Source organism: Hyla sarda, chromosome 6, assembly GCF_029499605.1.
Source record: "Hyla sarda isolate aHylSar1 chromosome 6, aHylSar1.hap1, whole genome shotgun sequence".
NCBI classification, from domain to species: Eukaryota; Metazoa; Chordata; class Amphibia; order Anura; family Hylidae; genus Hyla; species Hyla sarda.
In genome coordinates, this window is record NC_079194.1 from 281,736,183 (window position 1) to 281,749,119 (window position 12,937).

Sequence of the window (12,937 nt, forward strand, 5' to 3'; positions counted from 1 at the left end):
CAAGTTGCAAAGAATCTACTAGGCAAGCTGCAAAGTGGTAAAAAGTAGAAGAAACCGACGAGGATGGGATTTGAACCCATGCATGCAGAGCACAATGGATTAGCAGTCCATCGCCTTAACCACTCGGCCACCTCATCTACATAAGTCCCTACCTCCAGGTGATAGATTCTGAGAACAGGGTCAAAAAGTTTTTTGCTGCATTTTTATTGAAGGTCACAGATCAGGCACTGGCTGAGGGGACCGTAACTCCAAGTTGGTGAAAAAATGCAAGCTGCAACCACTCCATCAATGCACAACATTTAGTAGAAATTTGAATCATTGCGTAAGAAATTCCCATTTTCTGGCTTTTCTGCTGGACTTTACTTGGCGCTGTGGCTTAGGTGGTTAAAGCGCCTGTCTAGTAAACAGGAGATCCTGAGTTCAAATCTCAGCAGTGCCATTTTTTCCCCTAAATTTTAAGCTTTTCATACCAAAAAGCAGATGTTCAATCCTATCTGACATCAATATTGTCCATCCCACAGCCCTAAGACAGTCCGAGCAAAGTCAAAAATATGGATGCTGGCTAAACGCCCAAAAGAAAGAAATGTCCTCATCTTCTTTATTGGATAGTATTAAGCACCATGAAAGAGAAATGGAAAAACAATGCAGGATTACTAATGCCAGGTTGATAGGTCACATGAGGCACGTTTCTGAATCAAAAATAGAAAACTGCCATGGTGGCAGCATCCACTGCATATGCTGACAATAAAGAATCTACAAGGCAAGTTGCAAAGAATCTACTAGGCAAGCTGCAAAGTGGTAAAAGGTAGAAGAAACCGACGAGGATGGGATTTGAACCCATGCATGCAGAGCACAATGGAATAGCAGTCCATCGCCTTAACCACTCTGCCACCTCGTCTACATAAGTCCCTACATCCGGGTGATAGATTCTGAGAACAGGGTCAAAAAGTTTTTTGCTGCATTTTTATTGAAGGTCACAGATCAGGCACTGGCTGAGGGGACCGTAACTCCAAGTTGGTGAAAAAATGCAAGCTGCAACCACTCCATCAATGCACAACATTTAGTAGAAATTTGAATCATTGCGTAAGAAATTCCCATTTTCTGGCTTTTCTGCTGGACTTCACTTGGCGCTGTGGCTTAGGTGGTTAAAGCGCCTGTCTAGTAAACAGGAGATCCTGAGTTCAAATCTCAGCAGTGCCTTTTTTCCCCTAAATTTTAAGCTTTTCATACCAAAAAGCAGATGTTCAATCCTATCTGACATCAATATTGTCCATCCCACAGCCCTAAGACAGTCCGAGCAAAGTCAAAAATATGGATGCTGGCTAAACGCCCAAAAGAAAGAAATGTCCTCATCTTCTTTATAGGATAGCATTAAGCACCATGCAAGAGGAATTGGAAAACAAGGCAGGATTTCTAAGGCCTGGTTGATAGGTCACGTAACGCACCCTTCTGGATTGGAAATAGGAAACTCCCATGCCTGCAAAGACAATAAAAAATCAACAAAGCAAGATACCAAGTTGGAAAAGGCATGCAGAGCACAATGGATTAGCAGTCCATCGACTTAACCCCTCGGCCACCTCGTCTTTAAAAGGCAACCACTCCAGGTGAGACATTCTGACAACATGATCAACAAGTCTTTGGCTGCATTTTCATTGAAGGTCACATTTTAAGCACTGGCTGAATGGACCGTAACTCAAAAAATGCAAGCTGCAACTGCTCCGTCAATATACAGCATTTTGTAGACATTTTAATCATTGCATAGCAATTCCCATTCCCATGAGGCACGTTTCTGAATCAAAAATAGAAAACTGCCATGTTGGGAGCATCCACTGCATATGCTGACAATAAAGAATCTACAAGGCAAGTTGCAAAGAATCTACTAGGCAAGCTGCAAAGTGGTAAAAAGTAGAAGAAACCGACGAGGATGGGATTTGAACCCATGCATGCAGAGCACAATGGATTAGCAGTCCATCGCCTTAACCACTCGGCCACCTCGTCTACATGAGTCCCTACCTCCAGGTAATAGATTCTGAGAACAGGGTCAAAAAGTTTTTTGCTGCATTTTTATTGAAGGTCACAGATCAGGCACTGGCTGAGGGGACCGTAACTCCAAGTTGGTGAAAAAATGCAAGCTGCAACCACTCCATCAATGCACAACATTTAGTAGAAATTTGAATCATTGCGTAAGAAATTCCCATTTTCTGGCTTTTCTGCTGGACTTCTTGTGGTGCTGTGGCTTAGTTGGTTAAAGCGCTTGTCTAGTAAACAGGAGATCCTGAGTTCAAATCTCAGCAGCGCCTTTTTTCCCCTAAATTTTAAGCTTTTCATACCAAAAAGCAGATGTTCAATCCTATCTGACATCAATATTGTCCATCCCACAGCCCTAAGACAGTCCGAGCAAAGTCAAAAATATGGATGCTGGCTAAACGCCCAAAAGAAAGAAATGTCCTCATCTTCTTTATAGGATAGCATTAAGCACCATGCAAGAGGAATTGGAAAACAAGGCAGGATTTCTAAGGCCTGGTTGATAGGTCACGTAACGCACCCTTCTGGATTGGAAATAGAAAACTCCCATGCCTGCAAAGACAATAAAAAATCTACAAAGCAAGATACCAAGTTGGAAAAGGCATGCAGAGCACAATGGATTAGCCGTCCATCGACTTAACCCCTCGGCCACCTCGTCTTTAAAAGGCAACCACTCCAGGTGAGACATTCTGACAACATGATCAACAAGTCTTTGGCTGCATTTTCATTGAAGGTCACATATTAAGCACTGGCTGAATGGACCGTAACTCAAAAAATGCAAGCTGCAACTGCTCCGTCAATATACAGCATTTTGTAGACATTTTAATCATTGCATAGCAATTCCCATTTTCTGACTTTTAGGCAAGGGTTGTCATGGCGCTGTGGCTTAGTTGGTTAAAGCGCCTGTCTTGTAAACAGGAGATCCTGAGTTCGAATCTCAGCAGTGCCTTTCTTTCTTTGCAATTTTGAGCTTTTCATACCAAGAAGTAGACGTTCAATCATATGTGACTTCAAACTTGTCTATCCCACAGTCCTAAGAATGTCAGAGCAAAGTCAAAAATATGTATGCTGGCTGAATGCCCAAAAGAAGGAAATGTCCTCATCTTCTTTATTGGATAGTATTAAGCACCATGCAAGAGAAATGGAAAAACAATGCAGGATTACTAATGCCAGGTTGATAGGTCACATGAGGCACGTTTCTGAATCAAAAATAGAAAACTGCCATGGTGGCAGCATCCACTGCATATGCTGACAATAAAGAATCTACAAGGCAAGTTGCAAAGAATCTACTAGGCAAGCTGCAAAGTGGTAAAAAGTAGAAGGAACCGACGAGTATGGGATTTGAACCCATGCATGCAGAGCACAATGGACTAGCAGTCCATCGCCTTAACCACTCGGCCACCTCGTCTACATAAGTCCCTACCTCCAGCTGATAGATTCTGAGAACAGGGTCAAAAAGTTTTTTGCTGCATTTTTATTGAAGGTCACAGATCAGGCACTGGCTTACGGGACCGTAACTCCAAGTTGGTGAAAAAATGCAAGCTGCAACCACTCCATCAATGCACAACATTTAGTAGAAATATGAATCATTGCGTAAGAAATTCCCATTTTCTGGCTTTTCTGCTGGTCTTCACTTGGCGCTGTGGCTTAGTTGGTTAAAGCGCCTGTCTAGTAAACAGGAGATCCTGAGTTCAAATCTCAGCAGTGCCATTTTTTTCCCCAAAATTTAAAGCTTTTCATACCAAAAAGCAGATGTTCAATCCTATCTGACATCAATATTGTCCATCCCACAGCCCTAAGACAGTCCGAGCAAAGTCAAAAATATGGATGCTGGCTAAACGCCCAAACGAAAGAAATGTCCTCATCTTCTTTATTGGATAGTATTAAGCACCATGAAAGAGAAATGGAAAAACAATGCAGGATTACTAATGCCAGGTTGATAGGTCACATGAGGCACGTTTCTGAATCAAAAATAGAAAACTGCCATGGTGGCAGCATCCACTGCATATGCTGACAATAAAGAATCTACAAGGCAAGTTGCAAAGAATCTACTAGGCAAGCTGCAAAGTGGTAAAAGGTAGAAGGAACCGACTAGGATGGGATTTGAACCCATGCATGCAGAGCACAATGGAATAGCAGTCCATCGCCTTAACCACTTGGCCACCTCGTCTACATAAGTCCCTACTTCCGGGTGATAGATTCTGAGAACAGGGTCAAAAAGTTTTTTGCTGCATTTTTATTGAAGGTCACAGATCAGGCACTGGCTGAGGGGACCGTAACTCCAAGTTGGTGAAAAAATGCAAGCTGCAACCACTCCATCAATGCACAACATTTAGTAGAAATTTGAATCATTGCGTAAGAAATTCCCATTTTCTGGCTTTTCTGCTGGACTTCACTTGGCACTGTGGCTTAGGTGGTTAAAGCGCCTGTCTAGTAAACAGGAGATCCTGAGTTCAAATCTCAGCAGTGCCTTTTTTCCCCTAAATTTTAAGCTTTTCATACCAAAAAGCAGATGTTCAATCCTATCTGACATCAATATTGTCCATCCCACAGCCCTAAGACAGTCCGAGCAAAGTCAAAAATATGGATGCTGGCTAAACGCCCAAAAGAAAGAAATGTCCTCATCTTCTTTATAGGATAGCATTAAGCACCATGCAAGAGGAATTGGAAAACAAGGCAGGATTTCTAAGGCCTGGTTGATAGGTCACGTAACGCACCCTTCTGGATTGGAAATAGGAAACTCCCATGCCTGCAAAGACAATAAAAAATCAACAAAGCAAGATACCAAGTTGGAAAAGGCATGCAGAGCACAATGGATTAGCCGTCCATCGACTTAACCCCTCGGCCACCTCGTCTTAAAAGGCAACCACTCCAGGTGAGACATTCTGACAACATGATCAACAAGTCTTTGGCTGCATTTTCATTGAAGGTCACATTTTAAGCACTGGCTGAATGGACCGTAACTCAAAAAATGCAAGCTGCAACTGCTCCGTCAATATACAGCATTTTGTAGACATTTTAATCATTGCATAGCAATTCCCATTTTCTGACTTTCTGACTTTCTGACTTTCTGACTTTTTGGCATTGGTTGTCATGGCGCTGTGGCTTAGTTGGTTAAAGCGCCTGTCTTGTAAACAGGAGATCCTGAGTTCGAATCTCAGCAGTGCCTTTCTTTCTTTGCAATTTTGAGCTTTTCATACCAAGAAGTAGACGTTCAATCATATGTGACTTCAAACTTGTCTATCCCACAGTCCTAAGAATGTCCGAGCAAAGTCAAAAATGTGTATGCTGGCTGAATGCCCAAAAGAAGGAAATGTCCTCATCTTCTTTATTGGATAGTATTAAGCACCATGCAAGAGAAATGGAAAAACAATGCAGGATTACTAATGCCAGGTTGATAGGTCACATGAGGCACGTTTCTGAATCAAAAATAGAAAACTGCCATGGTGGGAGCATCCACTGCATATGCTGACAATAAAGAATCTACAAGGCAAGTTGCAAAGAATCTACTAGGCAAGCTGCAAAGTGGTAAAAAGCAGAAGAAACCGACGAGGATGGGATTTGAACCCATGCATGCAGAGCACAATGGATTAGCAGTCCATCGCCTTAACCACTCGGCCACCTCGTCTACATAAGTCCCTACCTCCAGGTGATAGATTCTGAGAACAGGGTCAAAAAGTTTTTTGCTGCATTTTTATTGAAGGTCACAGATCAGGCACTGGCTGAGGGGACCGTAACTCCAAGTTGGTGAAAAAATGCAAGCTGCAACCACTCCATCAATGCACAACATTTAGTAGAAATTTGAATCATTGCGTAAGAAATTCCCATTTTCTGGCTTTTCTGCTGGACTTCACTTGGTGCTGTGGCTTAGGTGGTTAAAGCGCCTGTCTAGTAAACAGGAGATCCTGAGTTCAAATCTCAGCAGTGCCTTTTTTTTCCCCCTAAATTTTAAGCTTTTCATACCAAAAAGCAGATGTTCAATCCTTTCTGACATCAATATTGTCCATCCCACAGCCCTAAGACAGTCCGAGCAAAGTCAAAAATATGGATGCTGGCTAAACGCCCAAAAGAAAGAAATGTCCTCATCTTCTTTATAGGATAGCATTAAGCACCATGCAAGAGGAATTGGAAAACAAGGCAGGATTTCTAAGGCCTGGTTGATAGGTCACGTAACGCACCCTTCTGGATTGGAAATAGAAAACTCCCATGCCTGCAAAGACAATAAAAAATCTACAAAGCAAGATACCAAGTTGGAAAAGGCATGCAGAGCACAATGGATTAGCCGTCCATCGACTTAACCCCTCGGCCACCTCGTCTTTAAAAGGCAACCACTCCAGGTGAGACATTCTGACAACATGATCAACAAGTCTTTGGCTGCATTTTCATTGAAGGTCACATATTAAGCACTGGCTGAATGGACCGTAACTCAAAAAATGCAAGCTGCAACTGCTCCGTCAATATACAGCATTTCGTAGATATTTTAATCATTGCATAGCAATTCCCATTTTCTGACTTTAAGGAAAGGGTTGTCATGGCGCTGTGGCTTAGTTGGTTAAAGCGCCTGTCTTGTAAACAGGAGATCCTGAGTTCGAATCTCAGCAGTGCCTTTCTTTCTTTGCAATTTTGAGCTTTTCATACCAAGAAGTAGACGTTCAATCATATGTGACTTCAAACTTGTCTATCCCACAGTCCTAAGAATGTCCGAGCAAAGTCAAAAATATGTATGCTGGCTGAATGCCCAAAAGAAGGAAATGTCCTCATCTTCTTTATTGGATAGTATTAAGCACCATGCAAGAGAAATGGAAAAACAATGCAGGATTACTAATGCCAGGTTGATAGGTCACATGAGGCACGTTTCTGAATCAAAAATAGAAAACTGCCATGGTGGGAGCATCCACTGCATATGCTGACAATAAAGAATCTACAAGGCAAGTTGCAAAGAATCTACTAGGCAAGCTGCAAAGTGGTAAAAAGTAGAAGGAACCGACGAGGATGGGATTTGAACCCATGCATGCAGAGCACAATGGATTAGCAGTCCATCGCCTTAACCACTCGGCCACCTCGTCTGCATAAGTCCCTACCTCCAGCTGATAGATTCTGAGAACAGGGTCAAAAAGTTTTTTGCTGCATTTTTATTGAAGGTCACAGATCAGGCACTGGCTTACGGGACCGTAACTCCAAGTTGGTGAAAAAATGCAAGCTGCAACCACTCCATCAATGCACAACATTTAGTAGAAATTTGAATCATTGCGTAAGAAATTCCCATTTTCTGGCTTTTCTGCTGCTCTTCACTTGGCGCTGTGGCTTAGTTGGTTGAAGCGCCTGTCTAGTAAACAGGAGATCCTGAGTTCAAATCTCAGCAGTGCCTTTTTTTTCCCCCTAAATTTTAAGCTTTTCATACCAAAAAGCAGATGTTCAATCCTTTCTGACATCAATATTGTCCATCCCACAGCCCTAAGACAGTCCGAGCAAAGTCAAAAATATGGATGCTGGCTAAACGCCCAAAAGAAAGAAATGTCCTCATCTTCTTTATAGGATAGCATTAAGCACCATGCAAGAGGAATTGGAAAACAAGGCAGGATTTCTAAGGCCTGGTTGATAGGTCACGTAACGCACCCTTCTGGATTGGAAATAGAAAACTCCCATGCCTGCAAAGACAATAAAAAATCTACAAAGCAAGATACCAAGTTGGAAAAGGCATGCAGAGCACAATGGATTAGCCGCCCATCGACTTAACCCCTCGGCCACCTCGTCTTTAAAAGGCAACCACTCCAGGTGAGACATTCTGACAACATGATCAACAAGTCTTTGGCTGCATTTTCATTGAAGGTCACATATTAAGCACTGGCTGAATGGACCGTAACTCAAAAAATGCAAGCTGCAACTGCTCCGTCAATATACAGCATTTTGTAGACATTTTAATCATTGCATAGCAATTCCCATTTTCTGACTTTTAGGCAAGGGTTGTCATGGCGCTGTGGCTTAGTTGGTTAAAGCGCCTGTCTTGTAAACAGGAGATCCTGAGTTCAAAACTCAGCAGTGCCTTTCTTTCTTTGCAATTTTGAGCTTTTCATACCAAGAAGTAGACGTTCAATCATATGTGACTTCAAACTTGTCTATCCCACAGTCCTAAGAATGTCAGAGCAAAGTCAAAAATATGTATGCTGGCTGAATGCCCAAAAGAAGGAAATGTCCTCATCTTCTTTATTGGATAGTATTAAGCACCATGCAAGAGAAATGGAAAAACAATGCAGGATTACTAATGCCAGGTTGATAGGTCACATGAGGCACGTTTCTGAATCAAAAATAGAAAACTGCCATGGTGGCAGCATCCACTGCATATGCTGACAATAAAGAATCTACAAGGCAAGTTGCAAAGAATCTACTAGGCAAGCTGCAAAGTGGTAAAAAGTAGAAGGAACCGACGAGTATGGGATTTGAACCCATGCATGCAGAGCACAATGGACTAGCAGTCCATCGCCTTAACCACTCGGCCACCTCGTCTACATAAGTCCCTACCTCCAGCTGATAGATTCTGAGAACAGGGTCAAAAAGTTTTTTGCTGCATTTTTATTGAAGGTCACAGATCAGGCACTGGCTTACGGGACCGTAACTCCAAGTTGGTGAAAAAATGCAAGCTGCAACCACTCCATCAATGCACAACATTTAGTAGAAATTTGAATCATTGCGTAAGAAATTCCCATTTTCTGGCTTTTCTGCTGGTCTTCACTTGGCGCTGTGGCTTAGTTGGTTAAAGCGCCTGTCTAGTAAACAGGAGATCCTGAGTTCAAATCTCAGCAGTGCCATTTTTTTCCCCTAAATTTTAAGCTTTTCATACCAAAAAGCAGATGTTCAATCCTATCTGACATCAATATTGTCCATCCCACAGCCCTAAGACAGTCCGAGCAAAGTCAAAAATATGGATGCTGGCTAAACGCCCAAACGAAAGAAATGTCCTCATCTTCTTTATTGGATAGTATTAAGCACCATGAAAGAGAAATGGAAAAACAATGCAGGATTACTAATGCCAGGTTGATAGGTCACATGAGGCACGTTTCTGAATCAAAAATAGAAAACTGCCATGGTGGCAGCATCCACTGCATATGCTGACAATAAAGAATCTACAAGGCAAGTTGCAAAGAATCTACTAGGCAAGCTGCAAAGTGGTAAAAGGTAGAAGGAACCGACTAGGATGGGATTTGAACCCATGCATGCAGAGCACAATGGAATAGCAGTCCATCGCCTTAACCACTTGGCCACCTCGTCTACATAAGTCCCTACTTCCGGGTGATAGATTCTGAGAACAGGGTCAAAAAGTTTTTTGCTGCATTTTTATTGAAGGTCACAGATCAGGCACTGGCTGAGGGGACCGTAACTCCAAGTTGGTGAAAAAATGCAAGCTGCAACCACTCCATCAATGCACAACATTTAGTAGAAATTTGAATCATTGCGTAAGAAATTCCCATTTTCTGGCTTTTCTGCTGGACTTCACTTGGCGCTGTGGCTTAGGTGGTTAAAGCGCCTGTCTAGTAAACAGGAGATCCTGAGTTCAAATCTCAGCAGTGCCTTTTTTTTCCCCTAAATTTTAAGCTTTTCATACCAAAAAGCAGATGTTCAATCCTATCTGACATCAATATTGTCCATCCCACAGCCCTAAGACAGTCCGAGCAAAGTCAAAAATATGGATGCTGGCTAAACGCCCAAAAGAAAGAAATGTCCTCATCTTCTTTATAGGATAGCATTAAGCACCATGCAAGAGGAATTGGAAAACAAGGCAGGATTTCTAAGGCCTGGTTGATAGGTCAAGTAACGCACCCTTCTGGATTGGAAATAGGAAACTCACATGCCTGCAAAGACAATAAAAAATCAACAAAGCAAGATACCAAGTTGGAAAAGGCATGCAGAGCACAATGGATTAGCCGTCCATCGACTTAACCCCTCGGCCACCTCGTCTTAAAAGGCAACCACTCCAGGTGAGACATTCTGACAACATGATCAACAAGTCTTTGGCTGCATTTTCATTGAAGGTCACATTTTAAGCACTGGCTGAATGGACCGTAACTCAAAAAATGCAAGCTGCAACTGCTCCGTCAATATACAGCATTTTGTAGACATTTTAATCATTGCATAGCAATTCCCATTTTCTGACTTTCTGACTTTCTGACTTTCTGACTTTTTGGCATTGGTTGTCATGGCGCTGTGGCTTAGTTGGTTAAAGCGCCTGTCTTGTAAACAGGAGATCCTGAGTTCGAATCTCAGCAGTGCCTTTCTTTCTTTGCAATTTTGAGCTTTTCATACCAAGAAGTAGACGTTCAATCATATGTGACTTCAAACTTGTCTATCCCACAGTCCTAAGAATGTCCGAGCAAAGTCAAAAATGTGTATGCTGGCTGAATGCCCAAAAGAAGGAAATGTCCTCATCTTCTTTATTGGATAGTATTAAGCACCATGCAAGAGAAATGGAAAAACAATGCAGGATTACTAATGCCAGGTTGATAGGTCACATGAGGCACGTTTCTGAATCAAAAATAGAAAACTGCCATGGTGGCAGCATCCACTGCATATGCTGACAATAAAGAATCTACAGGGCAAGTTGCAAAGAATCTACTAGGCAAGCTGCAAAGTGGTAAAAAGTAGAAGAAACCGACGAGGATGGGATTTGAACCCATGCATGCAGAGCACAATGGATTAGCAGTCCATCGCCTTAACCACTCGGCCACCTCGTCTACATAAGTCCCTACCTCCAGGTGATAGATTCTGAGAACAGGGTCAAAAAGTTTTTTGCTGCATTTTTATTGAAGGTCACAGATCAGGCACTGGCTGAGGGGACCGTAACTCCAAGTTGGTGAAAAAATGCAAGCTGCAACCACTCCATCAATGCACAACATTTAGTAGAAATTTGAATCATTGCGTAAGAAATTCCCATTTTCTGGCTTTTCTGCTGGACTTCACTTGGCGCTGTGGCTTAGGTGGTTAAAGCGCCTGTCTAGTAAACAGGAGATCCTGAGTTCAAATCTCAGCAGTGCCTTTTTTCCCTAAAATTTTAAGCTTTTCATACCAAAAAGCAGATGTTCAATCCTTTCTGACATCAATATTGTCCATCCCACAGCCCTAAGACAGTCCGAGCAAAGTCAAAAATATGGATGCTGGCTAAACGCCCAAAAGAAAGAAATGTCCTCATCTTCTTTATAGGATAGCATTAAGCACCATGCAAGAGGAATTGGAAAACAAGGCAGGATTTCTAAGGCCTGGTTGATAGGTCACGTAACGCACCCTTCTGGATTGGAAATAGAAAACTCCCATGCCTGCAAAGACAATAAAAAATCTACAAAGCAAGATACCAAGTTGGAAAAGGCATGCAGAGCACAATGGATTAGCCGTCCATCGACTTAACCCCTCGGCCACCTCGTCTTTAAAAGGCAACCACTCCAGGTGAGACATTCTGACAACATGATCAACAAGTCTTTGGCTGCATTTTCATTGAAGGTCACATATTAAGCACTGGCTGAATGGACCGTAACTCAAAAAATGCAAGCTGCAACTGCTCCGTCAATATACAGCATTTTGTAGACATTTTAATCATTGCATAGCAATTCCCATTTTCTGACTTTAAGGAAAGGGTTGTCATGGCGCTGTGGCTTAGTTGGTTAAAGCGCCTGTCTTGTAAACAGGAGATCCTGAGTTCGAATCTCAGCAGTGCCTTTCTTTCTTTGCAATTTTGAGCTTTTCATACCAAGAAGTAGACGTTCAATCATATGTGACTTCAAACTTGTCTATCCCACAGTCCTAAGAATGTCCGAGCAAAGTCAAAAATATGTATGCTGGCTGAATGCCCAAAAGAAGGAAATGTCCTCATCTTCTTTATTGGATAGTATTAAGCACCATGCAAGAGAAATGGAAAAACAATGCAGGATTACTAATGCCAGGTTGATAGGTCACATGAGGCACGTTTCTGAATCAAAAATAGAAAACTGCCATGGTGGGAGCATCCACTGCATATGCTGACAATAAAGAATCTACAAGGCAAGTTGCAAAGAATCTACTAGGCAAGCTGCAAAGTGGTAAAAAGTAGAAGAAACCGACGAGGATGGGATTTGAACCCATGCATGCAGAGCACAATGGATTAGCAGTCCATCGCCTTAACCACTCGGCCACCTCGTCTACATAAGTCCCTACCTCCAGCTGATAGATTCTGAGAACAGGGTCAAAAAGTTTTTTGCTGCATTTTTATTGAAAGTCACAGATCAGGCACTGGCTTACGGGACCGTAACTCCAAGTTGGTGAAAAAATGCAAGCTGCAACCACTCCATCAATGCACAACATTTAGTAGAAATTTGAATCATTGCGTAAGAAATTCCCATTTTCTGGCTTTTCTGCTGGTCTTCACTTGGCGCTGTGGCTTAGTTGGTTAAAGCGCCTGTCTAGTAAACAGGAGATCCTGAGTTCAAATCTCAGCAGTGCCATTTTTTCCCCTAAATTTTAAGCTTTTCATACCAAAAAGCAGATGTTCAATCCTATCTGACATCAATATTGTCCATCCCACAGCCCTAAGACAGTCCGAGCAAAGTCAAAAATATGGATGCTGGCTAAACGCCCAAACGAAAGAAATGTCCTCATCTTCTTTATTGGATAGTATTAAGCACCATGAAAGAGAAATGGAAAAACAATGCAGGATTACTAATGCCAGGTTGATAGGTCACATGAGGCACGTTTCTGAATCAAAAATAGAAAACTGCCATGGTGGCAGCATCCACTGCATATGCTGACAATAAAGAATCTACAAGGCAAGTTGCAAAGAATCTACTAGGCAAGCTGCAAAGTGGTAAAAGGTAGAAGGAACCGACTAGGATGGGATTTGAACCCATGAATGCAGAGCACAATGGAATAGCAGTCCATTGCCTTAACCACTTGG

At 42.3% G+C, this 12,937-nt stretch overlaps 28 non-coding genes across 28 annotated transcripts; 17 read left to right on the plus strand and 11 right to left on the minus strand.

Annotated features, from left to right (window-relative positions):
• Nucleotides 1-55: 55 nt before the first annotated feature.
• On the minus strand, nucleotides 56-137 carry TRNAS-GCU (transfer RNA serine (anticodon GCU)). Its single transcript has one exon. It is a non-coding gene; the product is annotated as a tRNA-Ser (tRNA).
• A 228-nt stretch (nucleotides 138-365) lies between these two features.
• TRNAT-AGU (transfer RNA threonine (anticodon AGU)) lies at nucleotides 366-439 on the plus strand. The gene has a single exon. It is a non-coding gene; the product is annotated as a tRNA-Thr (tRNA).
• Nucleotides 440-816: 377 nt separating this feature from the next.
• On the minus strand, nucleotides 817-898 carry TRNAS-GCU (transfer RNA serine (anticodon GCU)). Its single transcript has one exon. It is a non-coding gene; the product is annotated as a tRNA-Ser (tRNA).
• Nucleotides 899-1,126: 228 nt separating this feature from the next.
• TRNAT-AGU (transfer RNA threonine (anticodon AGU)) lies at nucleotides 1,127-1,200 on the plus strand. The gene has a single exon. It is a non-coding gene; the product is annotated as a tRNA-Thr (tRNA).
• Nucleotides 1,201-1,916: 716 nt separating this feature from the next.
• Nucleotides 1,917-1,998, minus strand: TRNAS-GCU (transfer RNA serine (anticodon GCU)). Its single transcript has one exon. It is a non-coding gene; the product is annotated as a tRNA-Ser (tRNA).
• A 228-nt stretch (nucleotides 1,999-2,226) lies between these two features.
• On the plus strand, nucleotides 2,227-2,300 carry TRNAT-AGU (transfer RNA threonine (anticodon AGU)). The gene has a single exon. It is a non-coding gene; the product is annotated as a tRNA-Thr (tRNA).
• A 600-nt stretch (nucleotides 2,301-2,900) lies between these two features.
• TRNAT-UGU (transfer RNA threonine (anticodon UGU)) lies at nucleotides 2,901-2,974 on the plus strand. Its single transcript has one exon. It is a non-coding gene; the product is annotated as a tRNA-Thr (tRNA).
• Nucleotides 2,975-3,351: 377 nt separating this feature from the next.
• Nucleotides 3,352-3,433, minus strand: TRNAS-GCU (transfer RNA serine (anticodon GCU)). The gene has a single exon. It is a non-coding gene; the product is annotated as a tRNA-Ser (tRNA).
• A 228-nt stretch (nucleotides 3,434-3,661) lies between these two features.
• On the plus strand, nucleotides 3,662-3,735 carry TRNAT-AGU (transfer RNA threonine (anticodon AGU)). The gene has a single exon. It is a non-coding gene; the product is annotated as a tRNA-Thr (tRNA).
• Nucleotides 3,736-4,113: 378 nt separating this feature from the next.
• On the minus strand, nucleotides 4,114-4,195 carry TRNAS-GCU (transfer RNA serine (anticodon GCU)). The gene has a single exon. It is a non-coding gene; the product is annotated as a tRNA-Ser (tRNA).
• A 228-nt stretch (nucleotides 4,196-4,423) lies between these two features.
• On the plus strand, nucleotides 4,424-4,497 carry TRNAT-AGU (transfer RNA threonine (anticodon AGU)). Its single transcript has one exon. It is a non-coding gene; the product is annotated as a tRNA-Thr (tRNA).
• Nucleotides 4,498-5,120: 623 nt separating this feature from the next.
• On the plus strand, nucleotides 5,121-5,194 carry TRNAT-UGU (transfer RNA threonine (anticodon UGU)). Its single transcript has one exon. It is a non-coding gene; the product is annotated as a tRNA-Thr (tRNA).
• Nucleotides 5,195-5,571: 377 nt separating this feature from the next.
• TRNAS-GCU (transfer RNA serine (anticodon GCU)) lies at nucleotides 5,572-5,653 on the minus strand. Its single transcript has one exon. It is a non-coding gene; the product is annotated as a tRNA-Ser (tRNA).
• Nucleotides 5,654-5,881: 228 nt separating this feature from the next.
• TRNAT-AGU (transfer RNA threonine (anticodon AGU)) lies at nucleotides 5,882-5,955 on the plus strand. Its single transcript has one exon. It is a non-coding gene; the product is annotated as a tRNA-Thr (tRNA).
• Nucleotides 5,956-6,558: 603 nt separating this feature from the next.
• Nucleotides 6,559-6,632, plus strand: TRNAT-UGU (transfer RNA threonine (anticodon UGU)). Its single transcript has one exon. It is a non-coding gene; the product is annotated as a tRNA-Thr (tRNA).
• A 377-nt stretch (nucleotides 6,633-7,009) lies between these two features.
• Nucleotides 7,010-7,091, minus strand: TRNAS-GCU (transfer RNA serine (anticodon GCU)). The gene has a single exon. It is a non-coding gene; the product is annotated as a tRNA-Ser (tRNA).
• A 228-nt stretch (nucleotides 7,092-7,319) lies between these two features.
• TRNAT-AGU (transfer RNA threonine (anticodon AGU)) lies at nucleotides 7,320-7,393 on the plus strand. Its single transcript has one exon. It is a non-coding gene; the product is annotated as a tRNA-Thr (tRNA).
• Nucleotides 7,394-7,996: 603 nt separating this feature from the next.
• On the plus strand, nucleotides 7,997-8,070 carry TRNAT-UGU (transfer RNA threonine (anticodon UGU)). The gene has a single exon. It is a non-coding gene; the product is annotated as a tRNA-Thr (tRNA).
• Nucleotides 8,071-8,447: 377 nt separating this feature from the next.
• TRNAS-GCU (transfer RNA serine (anticodon GCU)) lies at nucleotides 8,448-8,529 on the minus strand. The gene has a single exon. It is a non-coding gene; the product is annotated as a tRNA-Ser (tRNA).
• A 228-nt stretch (nucleotides 8,530-8,757) lies between these two features.
• Nucleotides 8,758-8,831, plus strand: TRNAT-AGU (transfer RNA threonine (anticodon AGU)). The gene has a single exon. It is a non-coding gene; the product is annotated as a tRNA-Thr (tRNA).
• Nucleotides 8,832-9,209: 378 nt separating this feature from the next.
• TRNAS-GCU (transfer RNA serine (anticodon GCU)) lies at nucleotides 9,210-9,291 on the minus strand. The gene has a single exon. It is a non-coding gene; the product is annotated as a tRNA-Ser (tRNA).
• A 228-nt stretch (nucleotides 9,292-9,519) lies between these two features.
• Nucleotides 9,520-9,593, plus strand: TRNAT-AGU (transfer RNA threonine (anticodon AGU)). Its single transcript has one exon. It is a non-coding gene; the product is annotated as a tRNA-Thr (tRNA).
• Nucleotides 9,594-10,218: 625 nt separating this feature from the next.
• On the plus strand, nucleotides 10,219-10,292 carry TRNAT-UGU (transfer RNA threonine (anticodon UGU)). The gene has a single exon. It is a non-coding gene; the product is annotated as a tRNA-Thr (tRNA).
• A 377-nt stretch (nucleotides 10,293-10,669) lies between these two features.
• TRNAS-GCU (transfer RNA serine (anticodon GCU)) lies at nucleotides 10,670-10,751 on the minus strand. The gene has a single exon. It is a non-coding gene; the product is annotated as a tRNA-Ser (tRNA).
• A 228-nt stretch (nucleotides 10,752-10,979) lies between these two features.
• Nucleotides 10,980-11,053, plus strand: TRNAT-AGU (transfer RNA threonine (anticodon AGU)). The gene has a single exon. It is a non-coding gene; the product is annotated as a tRNA-Thr (tRNA).
• A 600-nt stretch (nucleotides 11,054-11,653) lies between these two features.
• On the plus strand, nucleotides 11,654-11,727 carry TRNAT-UGU (transfer RNA threonine (anticodon UGU)). The gene has a single exon. It is a non-coding gene; the product is annotated as a tRNA-Thr (tRNA).
• A 377-nt stretch (nucleotides 11,728-12,104) lies between these two features.
• On the minus strand, nucleotides 12,105-12,186 carry TRNAS-GCU (transfer RNA serine (anticodon GCU)). The gene has a single exon. It is a non-coding gene; the product is annotated as a tRNA-Ser (tRNA).
• Nucleotides 12,187-12,414: 228 nt separating this feature from the next.
• TRNAT-AGU (transfer RNA threonine (anticodon AGU)) lies at nucleotides 12,415-12,488 on the plus strand. Its single transcript has one exon. It is a non-coding gene; the product is annotated as a tRNA-Thr (tRNA).
• The last annotated feature ends 449 nt before the right edge of the window (nucleotides 12,489-12,937 follow it).